This window comes from Vidua chalybeata, chromosome 3, assembly GCF_026979565.1.
Source record: "Vidua chalybeata isolate OUT-0048 chromosome 3, bVidCha1 merged haplotype, whole genome shotgun sequence".
Taxonomy (NCBI): Eukaryota; Metazoa; Chordata; class Aves; order Passeriformes; family Viduidae; genus Vidua; species Vidua chalybeata.
Genome location: NC_071532.1, coordinates 6374648 through 6383658, shown reverse-complemented (window position 1 = coordinate 6383658; position 9011 = coordinate 6374648).

Sequence of the window (9011 nt, the reverse complement as noted above, 5' to 3'; positions counted from 1 at the left end):
TCTACGGTGGCCATTGAAATGAGCTGAAAACACTGTATTAAAAAGGGCAGTGGTTTTAGAGAATCAGACAGTAGAGGGTATGTAGCCAGTGGTTTCTGAGAATGCAGTCCAAAGTACCTTCTGTTCTTCACCCAAAGCTACTGTTTCTAGGAAACACAGATCCAGTGTGCTAAAATGCAGATGATTAATGTGATAACACTCAGAAGAGCTTATTAATATGCTGTTAGTTCCAGTAATATAGTGTGAAAAGTAAAGATTTAGGACAGAATTGAATTAGCAAAGAAATATTTTCTTCCACTGAATTATTAATCAAAAGGCTTTACTAGTTTTCTAGCGTTACTGGATTTCTGCAGCCAGGAGAACTGACAGTGGCACTGATGTAATACAGCTGTGGAATGGGGAGCTAACCTGTTGCATCTACACTCTAAGGCAACATTATATGGGCAAATTTTACTGAAATGAAAATCTAGAAATAATCTTCTCCATTAACTTCTTTCCTAGACTTTTCCTAGCAAGAATTCTTCAAAATGAAAAAACCTGACCAAATTGAAATCTGCATTTCAGGCAGAAGTACTACTGCCAGCATTTTAGCAGAAGTTTCCAGACAACATGCTTTAATGATTCTAGACTTCCAGCTGTGAATCAGTTCTATCTCTACATTGCTAGAAAAGTGATTTTATTCTTCAATAATTTGCATACTTTGGTTTATTTTGTTTCTACATATGAACATATATGTACACTGGCACACTGGAAAGAACTACATGTGACACATAAATTCACAGACTTCTGTCCTAGTAAAAAACATGTAAAACCCACAGTGTCCTAGCTCTCCAGCATTTAAAAAATGCTGCAATTAATAAATCCAGTTGATCCTGGCATAGGATTCTCAGCCAGCTGAAGTGTACCCTTCCTAAGGTAAATTGTCACATTAATGCCAAATAGGACATCTTTTCACTTACAACCTAGCATGTCCTGTAGCAATTCAGTTGAGAGGATGCTCAAGAGAAAGGCTGCAGATGGAGTGAGTTGTTTTTAAAAGGAAGGTGAGAACAGCAAGAGCAACTTTTGTACACGTCCTATATCCTAAGACTGAACATTGCTGCCCAGGATTGAACCACCCCTTTCACAGACAGCAGCAGGGATAGAAAGGGTGAAAATTGGTTAATCACTTCTCTGGGGAAGGTGTAAATGGCATTTATCAGCTCTTATATCCTTCTCCCCTGGGTGAGATTTAAGCATACAGAAATGTGATTTGCATTATTCTTAAATAGAAGATTTTTCATGTGATGTTGGTTGAGTATCCATACCACCAGTTCTGATACTCCACACATGTAAAGCAAAATAGTCCCATCAACCTCCTCTTGCTCATCAAGTGCTTTGCTAACAAAGTAAACATTTGCTCCTAGTAAAGGAGACCCAAGACTTCAGCCATTCCCTGAAAGCAATGTTTTGAATTTCTTTCATTCAGGACAACTCCGTTGAATATTCATAGAATTTGAGTCCCTACAAAACTGTTACTGTGACTGTTTGATGCATTATTCAATCAGCAGCATTTAAATTTCCAGACAAGTTTGTTCTTTACACAGCTTTTTCTAATTAATATTTCCATTTTTATACAGAACTCCATAATTCAGGACACAGTACATTAGGATTTAATATTTATGTCAGAAAATGCTGACAATGTGTCAATCCAGCTGAAACCACAAAGCACTCATAGCTGGAGGTTTTATAAATAAGAGACTTCAAGATTTTTGTCATGAAGTGTCCAGCTGTCATTTTCATAAGAAAAATGAAATGAACATTCCAAATCTTTGTGTCACTTTTTCATCTATAATTAGAGGTAGCAGATAGCTCTTTGATACTGCTGAGTAACAGGATTCAAAAGCAAGTTATTAGTCATGACTATTACAGTTGTGATCCTGCATAGGGCTTTGTATTAGATCATTAGATTTTGCAGAATGCTTTGTGTTTAGTGCAGCTACTACAGACTTTGGTATCTCCCACCATCTGACTGTACATGAAACAGAAATAATTCACCTCAAGTCTCAATGCTCTACTTTCATGTGGTAAAGAGATTTCACTGGCTTCAGCTGAAGCTCTGTCCATTGGTTTGCAAATGCAGTGACCCTTACTGATTCCAGACTAGCAAAGAATCAGAACACCTCATTTATATAATTCTTTGTCTAAAAGATGTGAACAGAACTTCTGTATAATAAAGGTGTAAGTTTTGTAATACAAGGCTTTTGCATGCTAGGAGAGGTTCTTTTTCACTTGCTTAAGAGCACTACCCTCACTTGCTATGTAAAATTTTAATATATGTGCTGTGTGTTCCATTCTTCTAAAGCTTCATGCAAAGCTTTGATTAAATAAGGACGTGGCACGTTGTAAATGGTAACCTCTTTCTGAGATCTGAAACAAATGCTATGACTTTCAAAATTCAAAGCAGTGAGCATTGCCTTAGTAGCTACCTCAAACCTGAAGCACAAAGCAGCGCTATAATGAGTCTTTCAACATTCCTGTTTTCCCTTAACTCTCCAAAGCCCACAAGCAATGACTGGCAAAATCCTAGTGTAGCTGATCCAGACCTTTGGCCAGGAGAGACACCCACTCCTGCCCATAGGCCTTCCCTGCTGCATGCTTGGCAGCTGTCACCAGCATTCCTTGGACTGCTTCCTTTTCCCCCTCTCCCTGATACCAGGATTTAAGGCTTCAAATCCCTATAAGCCTTGGCTTTCAGCATTCAGAAGACAAGGTGGCATCAAGCTAGGAAGAGACAAACCAGTTCTCTCTGCATTGCTTCTCTGTGTCTACTGTAAGGTTTTGTGAGTTATCCCACTGCAGTCATTGGAGTTTGTTACCTTTTGACCCACAGTGAATTGCACTGTGAGCACATAGACAAACAGATCTCCATTGAGACGTGGCTTAAAAGCAATGACAGACAGCCTCTCCATCAATTATTATGCTATCCATCAATTATTATGCTAAAAAATACTAACTTTTAAGAAATAATTAATGGCAGCACGTCTGCATTGACCAGGCGTAAGGCTCTGATATTCTGTATGTCCTCACTCAGACAAACTTGAGTCCTGATGCTGCAATCCATGTACAAGTGCCTTGCACACTCTCTGTAACACCTTTGTTTCCTTTGCCCAGAGAACAGGCACTCCTACTTCCTTTATTCCAATAGTGAGGAACAGCCTGGTGTCCCATCTAGGCTCTGCAGCCTTTGAACAATCCTGGGAGAAGAAATGACAAACTATTAGTGCACAATGGTGAAGGCAAGAACTACACAACTATGCTGGTGGTTAACTGGACCTTCTGCTCATTCTCAGCACAGTAAAGACAAGGCTGGGAGCCTGCTGTTACAGGAGTGACTGTGACAACACTGTCAGTAACATCCATGTGAAACTACAGAATATGTGCTACAGGGACCAAATGTTCTCAGAAGTTTGAACTGAATCTTTATGAGTTTAATGTGAACTCCAGAGGGTCTGCAAACAAGTGGCAGTAGTGCAATATCACAACATACACTCTTTTCTGACTGTTATGGATGGCATTCTCCTGCTCACTAAGTAGCAATGCCAACAGATTCACCTCAGGCACTTCCACATTTCAGACTTACTGGAGAGAACAAGCTGTGGCCAATTCTGTGCATAGAATATATAGTCTGAGTTGGTGCCTTTTTTTAATTTGTTGGGTGTTGGAGTTTTTTTTTAATTAACTGTGTAATACTCACTTTTGAGACATCTCTGGCTAAATACTATGCCACAGGTAAGCTGAGCAAATGTAGGAAACACCAGGGTATGAAAATACAACTGCAGTCATCCCTGTTCTGTATGGAAACTATATGACTACCCTCCAAAGATTTAAAAAGCATTAAAACAAACAAACAAAAAAGTATCATGCATCTACTTTTTTCAAGCCTGACAGCATTATGTGTATCAGGACAAGGTACTAGCCAGATATAAATATGCTGGTCACACAATGAATTAAATTTACAATGTTTACACTGAACTTGGCTAACCTTAAGGGAGGTAGGAGGTAGATGGTTAAGAAAACAAAAGTCCCAAATGCACTGCTGGTACAAAGTTCCACCAAAACATATGGAGTAAACATGAGAGACAAATTTGCCCTAATATGCTAAAATGTGAATGAACTTCCCTTGCTTAAACAGAACTGTAAGAATTTAGACCTAACCATTTTAATACAGATTAAGTATAACTTAAAGAAGTTGAGGAAACACTTCCAGGGAGGTTGTTTGTTATAGATACAGTGAAAAGATTTCCTCTACTGATCATTTACCCTATTTTAAAAACTATATTTCTTTTTCTCTTGGAAGCAAGTACTAACACTTTGCACCTGGAAACAGGTACAGAATCAGTTGTACAATAAACTTACAGAGCTGAAAATTTTCTTGAAGAGTTGTTTTTTTTTTCTTTTCATAAAAGCAGCTATCAATTTTGACTTCTTTCTGCTTCAGCTCTGCAATTCCAGCAGCAGCCCTCAAACACAAATACATAAGCAAAGAAGGAATGCTGCCATATACTTAGCTCCAGACTGAGAGATTATCCAAACAGCACAAGAAAGGGAGATTATTTGCCACCTTGCAGTCTGCCTATAGCCTTTATTCTTGGAGAACCATGACTAGGACAGCTAAGTACATAATTTTTTCCTTATACTCCATTCTACAAATCCATGAGGAGCCATGCCTTAATCAGAGGCACCAGCTTCTGTCCAGGTATCTAAAGGGAAGATGTTGGAGAGGCATGGGCTTGGAGTCATGGTACAAGAAAGAGACAGGAGAATCTCCTCAGAGTGTGCTTTTGACCCACAGACACTGGGGGAAACAGTCACTAGGAGTCTCCATATGAAAATATAACACTAGCAGAGAACTCCCAAAAAATCTCTTTTAATAGTCTCCATGTCAGTCACCTTTAATACTTCTCAGTTCTGCTAGAAAGACTGTTCCTAACCTCAAAAATCTCCTACTGAACTCCCCATGGTTTTTATTGGTAAGTAGCTTTAAGCTTCTGGCTCACTAAGCCCAGTGTCAGTAACTTTCCACAGATTTCATACTAATCTCAAACTTCTCAGGTTTCACATCCTGTCATTACTTATCTATATCCCCTCTCTCTCATCTTTCATCCATAATGGAGAGACAGAAAAGCCTTTCTCTTCTCTCAGCATTTGCTGTTCAATCTATCACTCATTTTCCTTGAAGGCTCTGGAGTAAGTGGCAATTTCCAAAATATAAGGCCCTCAGTCATTGAGGAACTTGTAATAATCCAAGAGGGTGGGAGAAACAGCACTATATTCCCTAGTATGGAATGAGCAAGGAAGCCCTTATACCTCCAACACAGAGGGCATAGCAACTGAGTACATCAGTATCCTGTGGAGCAGCACTCCTCAAAACACTCCAAGTACTCCAAGTAGAAGTTGGCACAGCTCAGCCAAGCTAAGCGTGCTGCTCATGTTGCTGAACAACATTGAAGCTAGTTTTATACTACTTAACAAAGAATTTCTATTGAGGAGAAAAAAGAGTGGAATCAGTTTTAGCCCATCTCCTTCTTGCCTCCTGGGCTTGTATTAAAATCTCATAGAAATGAAAAATTAAATGAGACAATGGTCTGTAGGGTGCAGTGGAAAACAGTAGGCTGACTGTCAAATCTCAGACCAGCTCTGAGTTACCTGTGTTTAGCCCCTTTAATACAGAATTCCTGGAAGGGGGACAAGGCTTTAATGCAATCTGCAATAGGTGATACAAACCAGTGCTTTAAATTACTTCAAAACCACCAGAACATGTCTCTGAAATTGTTTCAACCATAGTCTACAAGTTTTCAAGCAAAACTTCATTTAAAGTGAGCAGGTACAAATTATTAGTCATTCCAGTCAAGAGTAAATGTCCAGCTCTGGTAAGTTTTCTCCTCTGTATTTTTATCATTATTTCAATCCCCACAGCTCCAGTACAAGAAAATTAACTGCTGAGGATTCAGAGATTTAAAGCCATTTCTTCCAGGTCACAGTTGCTTTATAGAAATCACTGCCATGTGAATACTAAAAACAGTAAAACTTTTATTTTACTTTTGTTCTCTTAGTGTGTCATGGTGAACCATGGGACTTATAGAGACTAATTTCCTGTCCATCTCCTGTGGATTCCCTGGTGATATAACATTGCAGTTCAACTCATGATGCAGCCCTTCTATCATTAGGGAAACTAATTTCATCCAGTGTGCTGTGTTCAGATTTGTAATTTCATAAACTAAAGCAACTCAGGAGATGATTTTCATAAAAAAAACGTTTAATATTGGGGGTGGAGGAGTGCAGAGGAAGGAGAAGAGCAAGACAAAGTATGCTCGACACAAGTTTCAATTTCTTAAGAAACCAGACAAAAATTGCCGTAGGGAAAAAAGCAGCAATCAGAAATACTCCAGCCAATCGGCAGATGGAGCTACTAACAGGAAATAGAGAACTGTAGAATCAGTCAGGTTGTAAAAGTCTTTTAAGATCTTCGAGTTCAATTGTTAACTCTGCCAAGTGCACCGCTGAACCACGTCCCCAGATGCCACATCCACACATCTTAATCCCTCCAGGCATGGTGACCCATATGTACCAGGAAGGAACTTTCAATCCTAGGAGCCATTAGTGAGCTGTAAGCCACATGTAAAAGCCTCCCCATCCCCATCTGAGCAGCACAGACCACTTCCCCTCCCACACAAACACTCCAGCCTTGCAGAACCCACTGCAAGTACTTCTGTGTGAAAGGGACTCCCCTTTGCTATTGCTGATTTTCTTTAATCTGAACTGGCACCTGAAGAGCAGCAGCCAGCGGGTGCTCTGTGGTCCAGAAAGAGATCAGAGAGGTCCAAGGGAGCTCACACAGCACTGAACCTCACTGATAAGGCACTGCTGCCAACATCTCTCATGACCCTGACTTCAGCCTTTGTTACATGCAGCCTCATGAGAATCTCTGCTTGCCCACAAGTTCAGGAGCTTGCATTTCTTTGCAAGCACAATCATTAGGACTGCTCTCCCAAACTATAAGATCTTAACAGTTCTCATAAATGAAGATAATACTACCTTAACACAGCAACCATTCCCTACTTCAAAGATGACTCCAAACTGAACAAGATGACAATTTGGAAATTTGGCCAATGGACAGGATCCCAATACCCAATCTCAACACAGCAGGTTTTTGCAGTGGGTCAGAGCACTTGGTGCTGGCTCACTCCGCTCTAGCTGGCAATGAATTGGAATTGGTAAAATTAAAACTCCACTGCAATACTTAAGATCCATCTCCCCCTCCCCAAAAGTGCTTCATTCTCAGGGGAATAACATTAGCATTTATGGAAGTAAATGCCTCAGGGTTTTTGTTAATGTGCTAATGAGCTAGAGCCTTCCACCTTCAGATCACAAGCATGAATCATATTCAGCTCAAAGGTAAAAATACTGTTTCTAGCAGGAATTTTATATCAAGTTCTACTTCCAGCCCCTCCATCACAATTTCATCTTTATGCTTTCTATGCAGTTTTATTTTCCAAGTCATACAGGGCTTTGAGCTCAGCAGAACATTCTACCAAGGACCACCAATCACAGCAAGATTGAAAATCATTTTAATACAGATCTTCGAGATATACAGATTATCAAACTTAAAAAAAAGGAAAAAGAAAATGATTTTTTTTTAAATTAATTTTAATTTTTTTAAGCAATCTTAAATTTTTTTAAAAAATAAACTCTACAAAATCAAATTCATGGAAATGTCCAAAATACTATAGTTTTTCAGCAAAGAGCTACAGAAAGCAAAATCTGAAAAAATATCAGCTGCTTTAGGTCCCTTTAACAATACAGAGTACACTGTGGCCACATCATAGTATTTAAATGATCCAATTTTACTTACAGCAAACAGTTGTTTCTAAAACTGTATCTCAGTGATAAATCATACAAAATATGAAAAATTTACTTTGAGAAAAAAAAATGATAGGGAGCAGGGTCTTGCATTCCAGTATTTGCGAAGTCCCACAGTGCTTGTAACCCTTTTTCCTGCTAATTTAAAATCACGGTGCGATGCCCTTATGGTTGCTCCTTGCCACAGCAGAGGTTCATGTTTTCCACAGGAGGGAGCTTTTCTCTTGTGAAGATGACACTCTCGCAGTTCTCAATTTGGAAATGTGTAGGAGCTCTAAACATGCTGGAGTGCCCCACGCCTGACAGCTTCCACACAGGCTTACCAAAGAAGATTCAAAAACTGAAAAAAAAAAAAAAAAAAAAACCACCCCAAAAAACAAAAAAAAAAACCCCAAAAACAAAAGGCCCATAAAATGAAAGATCAAGAATTTATAAGCTAAACCCTTCTTGCACCCTTGTTTATGTCACACTATTACTATCCCCTAATGCAATTACTAGTGCAATAGTGGAAAGACCTGAGCACATCAAGTCCAACACCATTTATGTCCAGATGAATACATATGTATATATGTATATATATATCTGATGTATATAAATGTCACTTATGTGGCTAAAGATATCAGCTATCCAGATAGTATTAGAAGAGGAAAAATAAATCACAATAATATGGAGAACTTAACATCTGGCCTAACAACTGAAAATAATATTTGAATATTTGAAAATATATCTTATATAACACAAAAAGAAGGAATCCTCTCTTCGGTCAACTATTCATGAAGCCAGTAAGTGACAGTCAGCTTTTACCAGGGTCAACCTTAATGGCTACTTTTTCCAGAAAAACAGCTCTGAGCTGCAATTTCCATCAAGGTAACACTGTGCTATCATCACATTTCCCAGCTCCTACTTCCACAACTTTTTCCTTAGCAAAAAAAAATCACAAAATGCAGAGGTAAGAGTGATGCTTAAACTGTCCAATTTTAGAGAAGAAAGAATTTTATATTCCCTGCTGTCTAAGTTTAGTCCAATGGGTAAATCCTCCTCCTGATGTGTATAGCTAACTCCTATCATTGACAGTGGGAATAACACATGTACAAAAGGAGACAAGGAGT